Genomic DNA, 16,925 nt, shown 5'->3' with positions numbered 1-16,925 from the left:
TTAGATCTAAAATAGGTTGATATATAGACCTAAAATAGACGATTTATAGACTAGAAATAGACGTCTAAAATAGGTTGATTTTTAGATCTAAAATAGGTTGATATATAGACCTAAAATAGACGCCTAAATTAGGTTGATTTATAGACCCTTAGGTTGATTTATAGACCTAAAGTAGACGTTTAAAATAGGTTTATTTTTAGATCTAAAATAGGTTGATATATAGACCTAAAATAGACGATTTATAGACCAGAAATAGACGTCTAAAATAGGTTGATTTTTAGATCTAAAATAGGTTGATATATAGACCTAAAATAGACGCCTAAATTAGGTTGATTTATAGACCCTTAGGTTGATTTATAGACCTAAAGTAGACGTTTAAAATAGGTTTATTTATAGATCTAAAATAGGTTGAGTTATAGACCAGAAATAGACGTCTAAAATAGGTTGATTTTTAGATCTAAAATAGGTTGATATATAGACCTAAAGTAGACGCCTAAATTAGGTTGATTTATAGACCCTTAGGTTGATTTATAGACCTAAAGTAGACGTTTAAAATAGATCTAAAATAGGTTGACTTATAGACCAGAAATAGACGTCTAAAATAGGTTGATTTTTAGATCTAAAATAGGTTGATATATAGACCTAAAATAGACGCCTAAATTAGGTATATTTATAGACCCTTAGGTTGATTTATAGACCTAAAGTAGACGTTTAAAATAGGTTTATTTTTAGATCTAAAATAGGTTGATATATAGACCTAAAATAGACGATTTATAGACCAGAAATAGAAGTCTAAAATAGGTTGATTTTTAGATCTAAAATAGGTTGATATATAGACCTAAAATAGACGCCTAAATTAGGTTGATTTATAGACCCTTAGGTTGATTTATAGACCTAAAGTAGACGTTTAAAATAGATCTAAAATAGGTTGATTTATAGACCAGAAATAGACGTCTAAAATAGGTTGATTTTTTAGATCTAAAATAGGTTGATATATAGACCTAAAATAGACGCCTAGATTAGGTTGATTTTTAGACCCTTAGGTTGATTTATAGACCTAAAGTAGACGTTTAAAATAGATCTAAAATAGGTTGATTTATAGACCAGAAATAGACGTCTAAAATAGGTTGATTTTTTAGATCTAAAATAGGTTGATATATAGACCTAAAATAGACGCCTAGATTAGGTTGATTTATAGACCTAACGTAGACGTTTAAAATAGGTTTATTTATAGATCTAAAATAGGTTGATTTATAGACCAGAAATAGACGTCTAAAATAGGTTGATTTTTAGATCTAAAATAGGTTGATATATAGACCTAAAATAGACGCCTAAATTAGGTTGATTTATAGACCCTTAGGTTGATTTATAGACCTAAAGTAGACGTTTAAAATAGATCTAAAATAGGTTGATTTATAGACCAGAAATAGACGTCTAAAATAGGTTGATTTTTAGATTTAAAATAGTTTGATATATAGACCTAAAATAGACGCCTAAATTAGGTTGATTTATAGACCCTTAGGTTGATTTATAGACCTAAAGTAGACGTTTAAAATAGGTTTATTTATTGATCTAAAATAGACCAGAAATAGACGTCTAAAATAGGTTGATTTTTAGACCTAAAATAGGTCGATATATAGACCTAAAATAGACGCCTAAATTAGGTTGATTTATAGACCCTTAGGTTGATTTATAGACCTAAAGTAGACGTTTAAAATAGATCTAAAATAGGTTGATTTATAGACCAGAAATAGACGTCTAAAATAGGTTGATTTTTAGATCTAAAATAGGTTGATATATAGACCTAAAATAGACGCCTAAATTAGGTTGACTTATAGACCCTTAGGTTGATTTATAGACCTAAAGTAGACGTTTAAAATGGGTTTATTTATAGATCTAAAATAGACCAAAACTAGACGTCTAAAATAGGTTAATTTTTAAACCAGAAATAGACGTCTAAAATAGGTTGATTTTTAGATCTAAAATAGGTTGATATATAGACCTAAAATAGACACCTAAATTAGGTTGATTTATAGACCTAACGTAGACGTTTAAAATAGGTTTATTTATAGATCTAAAATAGGTTGATTTATAGACCAGAAATAGACGTCTAAAATAGGTTGATTTTTAGATCTAAAATAGGTTGATATATAGACCTAAAATAGACGCCTAAATTAGGTTGATTTATAGACCCTTAGGTTGATTTATAGACCTAAAGTAGACGTTTAAAATGGGTTTATTTATAGATCTAAAATAGACCAGAAATAGACGTCTAAAATAGGTTGATTTTTAGATCTAAAATAGGTTGATATATAGACCTAAAATAGACGCCTAAATTAGGTTGATTTATAGACCCTTAGGTTGATTTATAGACCTAAAGTAGACGTTTAAAATAGATATAAAATAGGTTGATTTATAGACAAGAAATAGACGTCTAAAAAAGGTTGATTTTTTAGATCTAAAATAGGTTGATATATAGACCTAAAATAGACGCCTAAATTAGGTTGATTTATAGACCCTTAGGTTGATTTATAGACCTAAAGTAGACGTTTAAAATAGATCTAAAATAGGTTGATTTATAGACCAGAAATAGACGTCTAAAATAGGTTGATTTTTTAGATCTAAAATAGTTTGATATATAGACCTAAAATAGACGCCTAGATTAGGTTGATTTATAGACCCTTAGGTTGATTTATAGACCTAACGTAGACGTTTAAAATAGGTTTATTTATAGATCTAAAATAGGTTGATTTATAGACCAGAAATAGACGTCTAAAATAGGTTGATTTTTAGATCTAAAATAGGTTGATATATAGACCTAAAATAGACGCCTAAATTAGGTTGATTTATAGACCCTTAGGTTGATTTATAGACCTAAAGTAGACGTTTATAATGGGTTTATTTATAGATCTAAAATAGACCAAAACTAGACGTCTAAAATAGGTTAATTTTTAAACCAGAAATAGACGTCTAAAATAGGTTAATTTTTAGATCTAAAATAGGTTGATATATAGACCTAAAATAGACACCTAAATTAGGTTGATTCATAGACCTAACGTAGACGTTTAAAATAGGTTTATTTATAGATCTAAAATAGGTTGATTTATATACCAGAAATAGACGTCTAAGATAGGTTGATTTTTAGATCTAAAATAGGTTGATATATAGACCTAAAATAGACGCCTAAATTAGGTTGATTTATAGACCCTTAGGTTGATTTATAGACCTAAAGTAGACGTTTAAAATAGGTTTATTTATAGATCTAAAAAAGACCAGAAATAGACGTCTAAAATAGGTTGGTTTTTAGATCTAAAATAGGTTGATATATAGACCTAAAATAGACGCCTAAATTAGGTTGATTTATAGACCCTTAGGTTGATTTATAGACCTAAAGTAGACGTTTAAAATAGATCTAAAATAGGTTGATTTATAGACCAGAAATAGACGTCCAAAATAGGTTGATTTTTAGATCTAAAATAGGTTGATGTATAGACCTAAAATAGACGCCTAAATTAGGTTTATTTATAGACCCTTAGGTTGATTTATAGACCTAAAGTAGACGTTTGAAATAGGTTTAATTATAGATCTCAAATAGACCAGAAATAGACGTCTAAAATAGGTTGATTTTTAGATCTAAAATAGGTTGATATATAGACCTAAAATAGACGATTTATAGACTAGAAATAGACGTCTAAAATAGGTTGATTTTTAGATCTAAAATAGGTTGATATATAGACCTAAAATAGACGCCTAAATTAGGTTGATTTATAGACCCTTAGGTTGATTTATAGACCTAAAGTAGACGTTTAAAATAGGTTTATTTTTAGATCTAAAATAGGTTGATATATAGAACTAAAATAGACGATTTATAGACCAGAAATAGACGTCTAAAATAGGTTGATTTTTAGATCTAAAATAGGCTGATATATAGACCTAAAATAGACGCCTAAATTAGGTTGATTTATAGACCCTTAGGTTGATTTATAGACCTAAAGTAGACGTTTAAAATAGGGTTATTTATAGATCTAAAATAGACCAGAAATAGACGTCTAAAATAGGTTGATTTTTAGATCTAAAATAGGTTGATATATAGACCTAAAGTAGACGCCTAAATTAGGTTGATTTATAGACCCTTAGGTTGATTTATAGACCTAAAGTAGACGTTTAAAATAGATCTAACATAGGTTGACTTATAGACCAGAAATAGACGTCTAAAATAGGTTGATTTTTAGATCTAAAATAGGTTGATATATAGACCTAAAATAGACGCCTAAATTAGCTTGATTTATAGACCCTTAGGTTGATTTATAGACCTAAAGTAGACGTTTAAAATAGGTTTATTTTTAGATCTAAAATAGGTTGATATATAGACCTAAAATAGACGATTTATAGACCAGAAATAGACGTCTAAAATAGGTTGATTTTTAGATCTAAAATAGGTTGATATATAGACCTAAAATAGACGCCTAAATTAGGTATATTTATAGACCCTTAGGTTGATTTATAGACCTAAAGTAGACGTTTAAAATAGGTTTATTTTTAGATCTAAAATAGGTTGATATATAGACCTAAAATAGACGATTTATAGACCAGAAATAGAAGTCTAAAATAGGTTGATTTTTAGATCTAAAATAGGTTGATATATAGACTTAAAATAGACGCCTAAATTAGGTTGATTTATAGACCCTTAGGTTGATTTATAGACCTAAAGTAGACGTTTAAAATAGATCTAAAATAGGTTGATTTATAGACCAGAAATAGACGTCTAAAATAGGTTGATTTTTAGATCTAAAATAGGTATATATATAGACCTAAAATAGACGCCTAAATTAGGTTGATTTTTAGACCCTTAGGTTGATTTATAGACCTAAAGTAGACGTTTAAAATAGATCTAAAATAGGTTGATTTATAGACCAGAAATAGACGTCTAAAATAGGTTGATTTTTTAGATCTAAAATAGGTTGATATATAGACCTAAAATAGACGCCTAGATTAGGTTGATTTATAGACCTAACGTAGACGTTTAAAATAGGTTTATTTATAGATCTAAAATAGGTTGATTTATAGACCAGAAATAGACGTCTAAAATAGGTTGATTTTTAGATCTAAAATAGGTTGATATATAGACCTAAAATAGACGCCTAAATTAGGTTGATTTATAGACCCTTAGGTTGATTTATAGACCTAAAGTAGACGTTTAAAATAGATCTAAAGTAGGTTGATTTATAGACCAGAAATAGACGTCTAAAATAGGTTGATTTTTTTAGATCTAAAATAGGTTGATATATAGACCTAAAATAGACGCCTAGATTAGGTTGATTTATAGACCCTTAGGTTGATTTATAGACCTAACGTAGACGTTTAAAATAGGTTTATTTATAGATCTAAAATAGGTTGATTTATAGACCAGAAATAGACGTCTAAAATAGGTTGATTTTTAGATCTAAAATAGGTTGATATATAGACCTAAAATAGACGCCTAAATTAGGTTGATTTATAGACCCTTAGGTTGATTTATAGACCTAAAGTAGACGTTTAAAATGGGTTTATTTATAGATCTAAAATAGACCAAAACTAGACGTCTAAAATAGGTTAATTTTTAAACCAGAAATAGACGTCTAAAATAGGTTGATTTTTAGATCTAAAATAGGTTGATATATAGACCTAAAATAGACACCTAAATTAGGTTGATTTATAGACCTAACGTAGACGTTTAAAATAGGTTTATTTATAGATCTAAAATAGGTTGATTTATAGACCAGAAATAGACGTCTAAAATAGGTTGGTTTTTAGATCTAAAATAGGTTGATATATAGACCTAAAATAGACGCCTAAATTAGGTTGATTTATAGACCCTTAGGTTGATTTATAGACCTAAAGTAGACGTTTAAAATAGATCTAAAATAGGTTGATTTATAGACCAGAAATAGACGTCCAAAATAGGTTGATTTTTAGATCTAAAATAGGTTGATATATAGACCTAAAATAGACGCCTAAATTAGGTTTATCTATAGACCCTTAGGTTGATTTATAGACCTAAAGTAGACGTTTGAAATAGGTTTAATTATAGATCTCAAATAGACCAGAAATAGACGTCTAAAATAGGTTGATTTTTAGATCTAAAATAGGTTGATATATAGACCTAAAATAGACGATTTATAGACTAGAAATTGACGTCTAAAATAGGTTGATTTTTAGATCTAAAATAGGTTGATATATAGACCTAAAATAGACGCCTAAATTAGGTTGATTTATAGACCCTTAGGTTGATTTATAGACCTAAAGTAGACGTTTAAAATAGGTTTATTTTTAGATCTAAAATAGGTTGATATATAGACCTAAAATAGACGATTTATAGACCAGAAATAGACGTCTAAAATAGGTTGATTTTTAGATCTAAAATAGGTTGATATATAGACCTAAAATAGACGCCTAAATTAGGTTGATTTATAGACCCTTAGGTTGATTTATAGACCTAAAGTAGACGTTTAAAATAGGTTTATTTATAGATCTAAAATAGACATGAAATAGTCGTCTAAAATAGGTTGATTTTTAGATCTAAAATAGGTTGATATATAGACCTAAAGTAGACGCCTAAATTAGGTTGATTTATAGACCCTTAGGTTGATTTATAGACCTAAAGTAGACGTTTAAAATAGATCTAAAATAGGTTGACTTATAGACCAGAAATAGACGTCTAAAATAGGTTGATTTTTAGATCTAAAATAGGTTGATATATAGACCTAAAATAGACGCCTAAATTAGGTTGATTTATAGACCCTTAGGTTGATTTATAGACCTAAAGTAGACGTTTAAAATAGGTTTATTTTTAGATCTAAAATAGGTTGATATATAGACCTAAAATAGACGATTTATAGACCAGAAATAGACGTCTAAAATAGGTTAATTTTTAGATCTAAAATAGGTTGATATATAGACCTAAAATAGACGCCTAAATTAGGTATATTTATAGACCCTTAGGTTGATTTATAGACCTAAAGTAGACGTTTAAAATAGGTTTATTTTTAGATCTAAAATAGGTTGATATATAGACCTAAAATAGACGATTTATAGACCAGAAATAGAAGTCTAAAATAGGTTGATTTTTAGATCTAAAATAGGTTGATATATAGACCTAAAATAGACGCCTAATTTAGGTTGATTTATAGACCCTTAGGTTGATTTATAGACCTAAAGTAGACGTTTAAAATAGATCTAAAATAGGTTGATTTATAGACCAGAAATAGACGTCTAAAATAGGTTGATTTTTTAGATCTAAAATAGGTTGATATATAGACCTAAAATAGACGCCTAGATTAGGTTGATTTTTAGACCCTTAGGTTGATTTATAGACCTAAAGTAGACGTTTAAAATAGATCTAAAATAGGTTGATTTATAGACCAGAAATAGACGTCTAAAATAGGTTGATTTTTTAGATCTAAAATAGGTTGATATATAGACCTAAAATAGACGCCTAGATTAGGTTGATTTATAGACCTAACGTAGACGTTTAAAATAGGTTTATTTATAGATCTAAAATAGGTTGATTTATAGACCAGAAATAGACGTCTAAAATAGGTTGATTTTTAGATCTAAAATAGGTTGATATATAGACCTAAAATAGACGCCTAAATTAGGTTGATTTATAGACCCTTAGGTTGATTTATAGACCTAAAGTAGACGTTTAAAATAGATCTAAAATAGGTTGATTTATAGACCAGAAATAGACGTCTAAAATAGGTTGATTTTTAGATTTAAAATAGTTTGATATATAGACCTAAAATAGACGCCTAAATTAGGTTGATTTATAGACCCTTAGGTTGATTTATAGACCTAAAGTAGACGTTTAAAATAGGTTTATTTATTGATCTAAAATAGACCAGAAATAGACGTCTAAAATAGGTTGATTTTTAGACCTAAAATAGGTTGATATATAGACCTAAAATAGACGCCTAAATTAGGTTGATTTATAGACCCTTAGGTTGATTTATAGACCTAAAGTAGACGTTTAAAATAGATCTAAAATAGGTTGATTTATAGACCAGAAATAGACGTCTAAAAAAGGTTGATTTTTAGATCTAAAATAGGTTGATATATAGACCTAAAATAGACGCCTAAATTAGGTTGATTTATAGACCCTTAGGTTTATTTATAGACCTAAAGTAGACGTTTAAAATAGGTTTAATTATAGATCTCAAATAGACCAGAAATAGACGTCTAAAATAGGTTGATTTTTAGATCTAAAATAGGTTGATATATAGACCTAAAATAGACGATTTATAGACCAGAAATAGACGTCTAAAATAGGTTGATTTTTAGATCTAAAATAGGTTGATATATAGACCTAAAATAGACGCCTAAATTAGGTTGACTTATAGATCCTTAGGTTGATTTATAGACCTAAAGTAGACGTTTAAAATAGGTTTATTTTTAGATCTAAAATAGGTTGATATATAGACCTAAAATAGACGATTTATAGACCAGAAATAGACGTCTAAAATAGGTTGGTTTTTAGATCTAAAATAGGTTGATATATAGACCTAAAATAGACGCCTAAATTAGGTTGATTTATAGACCCTTAGGTTGATTTATAGACCTAAAGTAGACGTTTAAAATAGATATAAAATAGGTTGATTTATAGACAAGAAATAGACGTCTAAAAAAGGTTGATTTTTTAGATATAAAATAGGTTGATATATAGACCTAAAATAGACGCCTAAATTAGGTTGATTTATAGACCCTTAGGTTGATTTATAGACCTAAAGTAGACGTTTAAAATAGATCTAAAATAGGTTGATTTATAGACCAGAAATAGACGTCTAAAATAGGTTGATTTTTTAGATCTAAAATAGGTTGATATATAGACCTAAAATAGACGCCTAGATTAGGTTGATTTATAGACCCTTAGGTTGATTTATAGACCTAACGTAGACGTTTAAAATAGGTTTATTTATAGATCTAAAATAGGTTGATTTATAGACCAGAAATAGACGTCTAAAATAGGTTGATTTTTAGATCTAAAATAGGTTGATATATAGACCTAAAATAGACGCCTAAATTAGGTTGATTTATAGACCCTTAGGTTGATTTATAGACCTAAAGTAGACGTTTAAAATGGGTTTATTTATAGATCTAAAATAGACCAAAACTAGACGTCTAAAATAGGTTAATTTTTAAACCAGAAATAGACGTCTAAAACAGGTTGATTTTTAGATCTAAAATAGGTTGATATATAGACCTAAAATAGACACCTAAATTAGGTTGATTTATAGACCTAACGTAGACGTTTAAAATAGGTTTATTTATAGATCTAAAATAGGTTGATTTATAGACCAGAAATAGACGTCTAAAATAGGTTGATTTTTAGATCTAAAATAGGTTGATATATAGACCTAAAATAGACGCCTAAATTAGGTTGATTTATAGACCCTTAGGTTGATTTATCGACCTAAAGTAGACGTTTAAAATAGGTTTATTTATAGATCTAAAATAGACCAGAAATAGACGTCTAAAATAGGTTGGTTTTTAGATCTAAAATAGGTTGATATATAGACCTAAAATAGACGCCTAAATTAGGTTGATTTATAGACCCTTAGGTTGATTTATAGACCTAAAGTAGACGTTTAAAATAGATCTAAAATAGGTTGATTTATAGACCAGAAATAGACGTCCAAAATAGGTTGATTTTTAGATCTAAAATAGGTTGATATATAGACCTAAAATAGACGCCTAAATTAGGTTTATTTATAGACCCTTAGGTTGATTTATAGACCTAAAGTAGACGTTTGAAATAGGTTTAATTATAGATCTCAAATAGACCAGAAATAGACGTCTAAAATAGGTTGATTTTTAGATCTAAAATAGGTTGATATATAGACCTAAAATAGACGATTTATAGACTAGAAATAGACGTCTAAAATAGGTTGATTTTTAGATCTAAAATAGGTTGATATATAGACCTAAAATAGACGCCTAAATTAGGTTGATTTATAGACCCTTAGGTTGATTTATAGACCTAAAGTAGACGTTTAAAATAGGTTTATTTTTAGATCTAAAATAGGTTGATATATAGACCTAAAATAGACGATTTATAGACCAGAAATAGACGTCTAAAATAGGTTGTTTTTTAGATCTAAAATAGGTTGATATATAGACCTAAAATAGACGCCTAAATTAGGTTGATTTATAGACCCTTAGGTTGATTTATAGACCTAAAAAAGACGTTTAAAATAGGTTTATTTATAGATCTAAAATAGACCAGAAATAGACGTCTAAAATAGGTTGATTTTTAGATCTAAAATAGGTTGATATATAGACCTAAAGTAGACGCCTAAATTAGGTTGATTTATAGACCCTTAGGTTGATTTATAGACCTAAAGTAGACGTTTAAAATAGATCTAAAATAGGTTGACTTATAGACCAGAAATAGACGTCTAAAATAGGTTGATTTTTAGATCTAAAATAGGTTGATATATAGACCTAAAATAGACGCCTAAATTAGGTTGATTTATAGACCCTTAGGTTGATTTATAGACCTAAAGTAGACGTTTAAAATAGGTTTATTTTTAGATCTAAAATAGGTTGATATATAGACCTAAAATAGACGATTTATAGACCAGAAATAGACGTCTAAAATAGGTTGATTTTTAGATCTAAAATAGGTTGATATATAGACCTAAAATAGACGCCTAAATTAGGTATATTTATAGACCCTTAGGTTGATTTATAGACCTAAAGTAGACGTTTAAAATAGGTTTATTTTTAGATCTAAAATAGGTTGATATATAGACCTAAAATAGACGATTTATAGACCAGAAATAGAAGTCTAAAATAGGTTGATTTTTAGATCTAAAATAGGTTGATATATAGACCTAAAATAGACGCCTAAATTAGGTTGATTTATAGACCCTTAGGTTGATTTATAGACCTAAAGTAGACGTTTAAAATAGATCTAAAATAGGTTGATTTATAGACCAGAAATAGACGTCTAAAATAGGTTGATTTTTTAGATCTAAAATAGGTTGATATATAGACCTAAAATAGACGCCTAGATTAGGTTGATTTTTAGACCCTTAGGTTGATTTATAGACCTAAAGTAGACGTTTAAAATAGATCTAAAATAGGTTGATTTATAGACCAGAAATAGACGTCTAAAATAGGTTGATTTTTTAGATCTAAAATAGGTTGATATATAGACCTAAAATAGACGCCTAGATTAGGTTGATTTATAGACCCTTAGGTTGATTTATAGACCTAACGTAGACGTTTAAAATAGGTTTATTTATAGATCTAAAATAGGTTGATTTATAGACCAGAAATAGACGTCTAAAATAGGTTGATTTTTAGATCTAAAATAGGTTGATATATAGACCTAAAATAGACGCCTAAATTAGGTTGATTTATAGACCCTTAGGTTGATTTATAGACCTAAAGTAGACGTTTAAAATGGGTTTATTTATAGATCTAAAATAGACCAAAACTAGACGTCTAAAATAGGTTAATTTTTAAACCAGAAATAGACGTCTAAAATAGGTTGATTTTTAGATCTAAAATAGGTTGATATATAGACCTAAAATAGACACCTAAATTAGGTTGATTTATAGACCTAACGTAGACGTTTAAAATAGGTTTATTTATAGATCTAAAATAGGTTGATTTATAGACCAGAAATAGACGTCTACAATAGGTTGATTTTTAGATCTAAAATAGGTTGATATATAGACCTAAAATAGACGCCTAAATTAGGTTGATTTATAGACCCTTAGGTTGATTTATAGACCTAAAGTAGACGTTTAAAATGGGTTTATTTATAGATCTAAAATAGACCAGAAATAGACGTCTAAAATAGGTTGATTTTTAGATCTAAAATAGGTTGATATATAGACCTAAAATAGACGCCTAAATTAGGTTGATTTATAGACCCTTAGGTTGATTTATAGACCTAAAGTAGACGTTTAAAATAGATATAAAATAGGTTGATTTATAGACAAGAAATAGACGTCTAAAAAAGGTTGATTTTTTAGATCTAAAATAGGTTGATATATAGACCTAAAATAGACGCCTAAATTAGGTTGATTTATAGACCCTTAGGTTGATTTATAGACCTAAAGTAGACGTTTAAAATAGATCTAAAATAGGTTGATTTATAGACCAGAAATAGACGTCTAAAATAGGTTGATTTTTTAGATCTAAAATAGGTTGATATATAGACCTAAAATAGACGCCTAGATTAGGTTGATTTATAGACCCTTAGGTTGATTTATAGACCTAACGTAGACGTTTAAAATAGGTTTATTTATAGATCTAAAATAGGTTGATTTATAGACCAGAAATAGACGTCCAAAATAGGTTGATTTTTAGATCTAAAATAGGTTGATATATAGACCTAAAATAGACGCCTAAATTAGTTTTATTTATAGACCCTTAGGTTGATTTATAGACCTAAAGTAGACGTTTGAAATAGGTTTAATTATAGATCTCAAATAGACCAGAAATAGACGTCTAAAATAGGTTGATTTTTAGATCTAAAATAGGTTGATATATAGACCTAAAATAGACGATTTATAGACTTGAAATTGACGTCTAAAATAGGTTGATTTTTAGATCTAAAATAGGTTGATATATAGACCTAAAATAGACGCCTAAATTAGGTTGATTTATAGACCCTTAGGTTGATTTATAGACCTAAAGTAGACGTTTAAAATAGGTTTATTTTTAGATCTAAAATAGGTTGATATATAGACCTAAAATAGACGATTTATAGACCAGAAATAGACGTCTAAAATAGGTTGATTTTTAGATCTAAAATAGGTTGATATATAGACCTAAAATAGACGCCTAAATTAGGTTGATTTATAGACCCTTAGGTTGATTTATAGACCTAAAGTAGACGTTTAAAATAGGTTTATTTATAGATCTAAAATAGACCAGAAATAGACGTCTAAAATAGGTTGATTTTTAGATCTAAAATAGGTTGATATATAGACCTAAAGTAGACGCCTAAATTAGGTTGATTTATAGACCCTTAGGTTGATTTATAGACCTAAAGTAGACGTTTAAAATAGATCTAAAATAGGTTGACTTATAGACCAGAAATAGACGTCTAAAATAGGTTGATTTTTAGATCTAAAATAGGTTGATATATAGACCTAAAATAGACGCCTAAATTAGGTTGATTTATAGACCCTTAGGTTGATTTATAGACCTAAAGTAGACGTTTAAAATAGGTTCATTTTTAGATCTAAAATAGGTTGATATATAGACCTAAAATAGACGATTTATAGACCAGAAATAGACGTCTAAAATAGGTTGATTTTTAGATCTAAAATAGGTTGATATATAGACCTAAAATAGACGCCTAAATTAGGTTGATTTATAGACCCTTAGGTTGATTTATAGACCTAAAGTAGACGTTTAAAATAGGTTTATTTTTAGATCTAAAATAGGTTGATATATAGACCTAAAATAGACGATTTATAGACCAGAAATAGACGTCTAAAATAGGTTGATTTTTTAGATCTAAAATAGGTTGATATATAGACCTAAAATAGACGCCTAGATTAGGTTGATTTTTAGACCCTTAGGTTGATTTATAGACCTAAAGTAGACGTTTAAAATAGATCTAAAATAGGTTGATTTATAGACCAGAAATAGACATCTAAAATAGGTTGATTTTTTAGATCTAAAATAGGTTGATATATAGACCTAAAATAGACGCCTAGATTAGGTTGATTTATAGACCTAACGTAGACGTTTAAAATAGGTTTATTTATAGATCTAAAATAGGTTGAGTTATAGACCAGAAATAGACGTCTAAAATAGGTTGATTTTTAGATCTAAAATAGGTTGATATATAGACCTAAAATAGACGCCTAAATTAGGTTGATTTATAGACCCTTAGGTTGATTTATAGACCTAAAGTAGACGTTTAAAATAGATCTAAAATAGGTTGATTTATAGACCAGAAATAGACGTCTAAAATAGGTTGATTTTAGATCTAAAATAGTTTGATATATAGACCTAAAATAGACGCCTAAATTAGGTTGATTTATAGACCCTTAGGTTGATTTATAGACCTAAAGTAGACGTTTAAAATAGGTTTATTTATTGATCTAAAATAGACCAGAAATAGACGTCTAAAATAGGTTGATTTTTAGACCTAAAATAGGTCGATATATAGACCTAAAATAGACGCCTAAATTAGGTTGATTTATAGACCCTTAGGTTGATTTATAGACCTAAAGTAGACGTTTAAAATAGATCTAAAATAGGTTGATTTATAGACCAGAAATAGACGTCTAAACTAGGTTGATTTTTAGATCTAAAATAGGTTGATATATAGACCTAAAATAGACGCCTAAATCAGGTTGATTTATAGACCCTTAGGTTTATTTATAGACCTAAAGTAGACGTTTAAAATAGGTTTAATTATAGATCTCAAATAGACCAGAAATAGACGTCTAAAATAGGTTGATTTTTAGATCTAAAATAGGTTGATATATAGACTTAAAATAGACGATTTATAGACCAGAAATAGACGTCTAAAATAGGTTGATTTTTAGATCTAAAATAGGTTGATATATAGACCTAAAATAGACGCCTAAATTAGGTTGACTTATAGACCCTTAGGTTGATTTATAGACCTAAAGTAGACGTTTAAAATAGGTTTATTTTTAGATCTAAAATAGGTTGATGTATAGACCTAAAATAGACGATTTATAGACCAGAAATAGACGTCTAAAATAGGTTGATTTTTAGATCTAAAATAGGTTGATATATAGACCTAAAATAGACGCCTAAATTAGGTTGATTTATAGACCCTTAGGTTGATTTATAGACCTAAAGTAGACGTTTAAAATAGGTTTATTTATAGATCTAAAATAGACCAGAAATAGACGTCTAAAATAGGTTGATTTTTAGATCTAAAATAGGTTGATATATAGACCTAAAATAGACGCCTAAATTAGGTTGATTTATAGACCCTTAGGTTGATTTATAGACCTAAAGTAGACGTTTAAAATAGATATAAAATAGGTTGATTTATAGACAAGAAATAGACGTCTAAAAAAGGTTGATTTTTTAGATCTAAAATAGGTTGATATATAGACCTAAAATAGACGCCTAAATTAGGTTGATTTATAGACCCTTAGGTTGATTTATAGACCTAAAGTAGACGTTTAAAATAGATCTAAAATAGGTTGATTTATAGACCAGAAATAGACGTCTAAAATAGGTTGATTTTTTAGATCTAAAATAGGTTGATATATAGACCTAAAATAGACGCCTAGATTAGGTTGATTTATAGACCCTTAGGTTGATTTATAGACCTAACGTAGACGTTTAAAATAGGTTTATTTATAGATCTAAAATAGGTTGATTTATAGACCAGAAATAGACGTCTAAAATAGGTTGATTTTTAGATCTAAAATAGGTTGATATATAGACCTAAAATAGACGCCTAAATTAGGTTGATTTATAGACCCTTAGGTTGATTTATAGACCTAAAGTAGACGTTTAAAATGGGTTTATTTATAGATCTAAAATAGACCAAAACTAGACGTCTAAAATAGGTTAATTTTTAAACCAGAAATAGACGTCTAAAATAGGTTGATTTTTAGATCTAAAATAGGTTGATATATAGACCTAAAATAGACACCTAAATTAGGTTGATTTATAGACCTAACATAGACGTTTAAAATAGGTTTATTTATAGATCTAAAATAGGTTGATTTATAGACCAGAAATAGACGTCTAAAATAGGTTGATTTTTAGATCTAAAATAGGTTGATATATAGACCTAAAATAGACGCCTAAATTAGGTTGATTTATAGACCCTTAGGTTGATTTATAGACCTAAAGTAGACGTTTAAAATGGGTTTATTTATAGATCTAAAATAGACCAGAAATAGACGTCTAAAATAGGTTGATTTTTAGATCTAAAATAGGTTGATATATAGACCTAAAATAGACGCCTAAATTAGGTTGATTTATAGACCCTTAGGTTGATTTATAGACCTAAAGTAGACGTTTAAAATAGATATAAAATAGGTTGATTTATAGACAAGAAATAGACGTCTAAAAAAGGTTGATTTTTTAGATCTAAAATAGGTTGATATATAGACCTAAAATAGACGCCTAAATTAGGTTGATTTATAGACCCTTAGGTTGATTTATAGACCTAAAGTAGACGTTTAAAATAGATCTAAAATAGGTTGATTTATAGACCAGAAATAGACGTCTAAAATAGGTTGATTTTTTAGATCTAAAATAGGTTGATATATAGACCTAAAATAGACGCCTAGATTAGGTTGATTTATAGACCCTTAGGTTGATTTATAGACCTAACGTAGACGTTTAAAATAGGTTTATTTATAGATCTAAAATAGGTTGATTTATAGACCAGAAATAGACGTCTAAAATAGGTTGATTTTTAGATCTAAAATAGGTTGATATATAGACCTAAAATAGACGCCTAAATTAGGTTGATTTATAGACCCTTAGGTTGATTTATAGACCTAAAGTAGACGTTTAAAATGGGTTTATTTATAGATCTAAAATAGACCAAAACTAGACGTCTAAAATAGGTTAATTTTTAAACCAGAAATAGACGTCTAAAATAGGTTGATTTTTAGATCTAAAATAGGTTGATATATAGACCTAAAATAGACACCTAAATTAGGTTGATTTATAGACCTAACGTAGACGTTTAAAATAGGTTTATTTATAGATCTAAAATAGGTTGATTTATAGACCAGAAATAGACGTCTAAAATAGGTTGATTTTTAGATCTAAAATAGGTTGATATATAGACCTAAAATAGACACCTAAATTAGGTTGATTTATAGACCCTTAGGTTGATTTATCGACCTAAAGTAGACGTTTAAAATAGGTTTATTTATAGATCTAAAATAGACCAGAAATAGACG

This window comes from Syngnathus typhle, linkage group LG3 (genome assembly GCF_033458585.1).
Source record: "Syngnathus typhle isolate RoL2023-S1 ecotype Sweden linkage group LG3, RoL_Styp_1.0, whole genome shotgun sequence".
Taxonomy (NCBI): Eukaryota; Metazoa; Chordata; class Actinopteri; order Syngnathiformes; family Syngnathidae; genus Syngnathus; species Syngnathus typhle.
Note: the sequence above shows the minus strand (reverse complement) of the source record.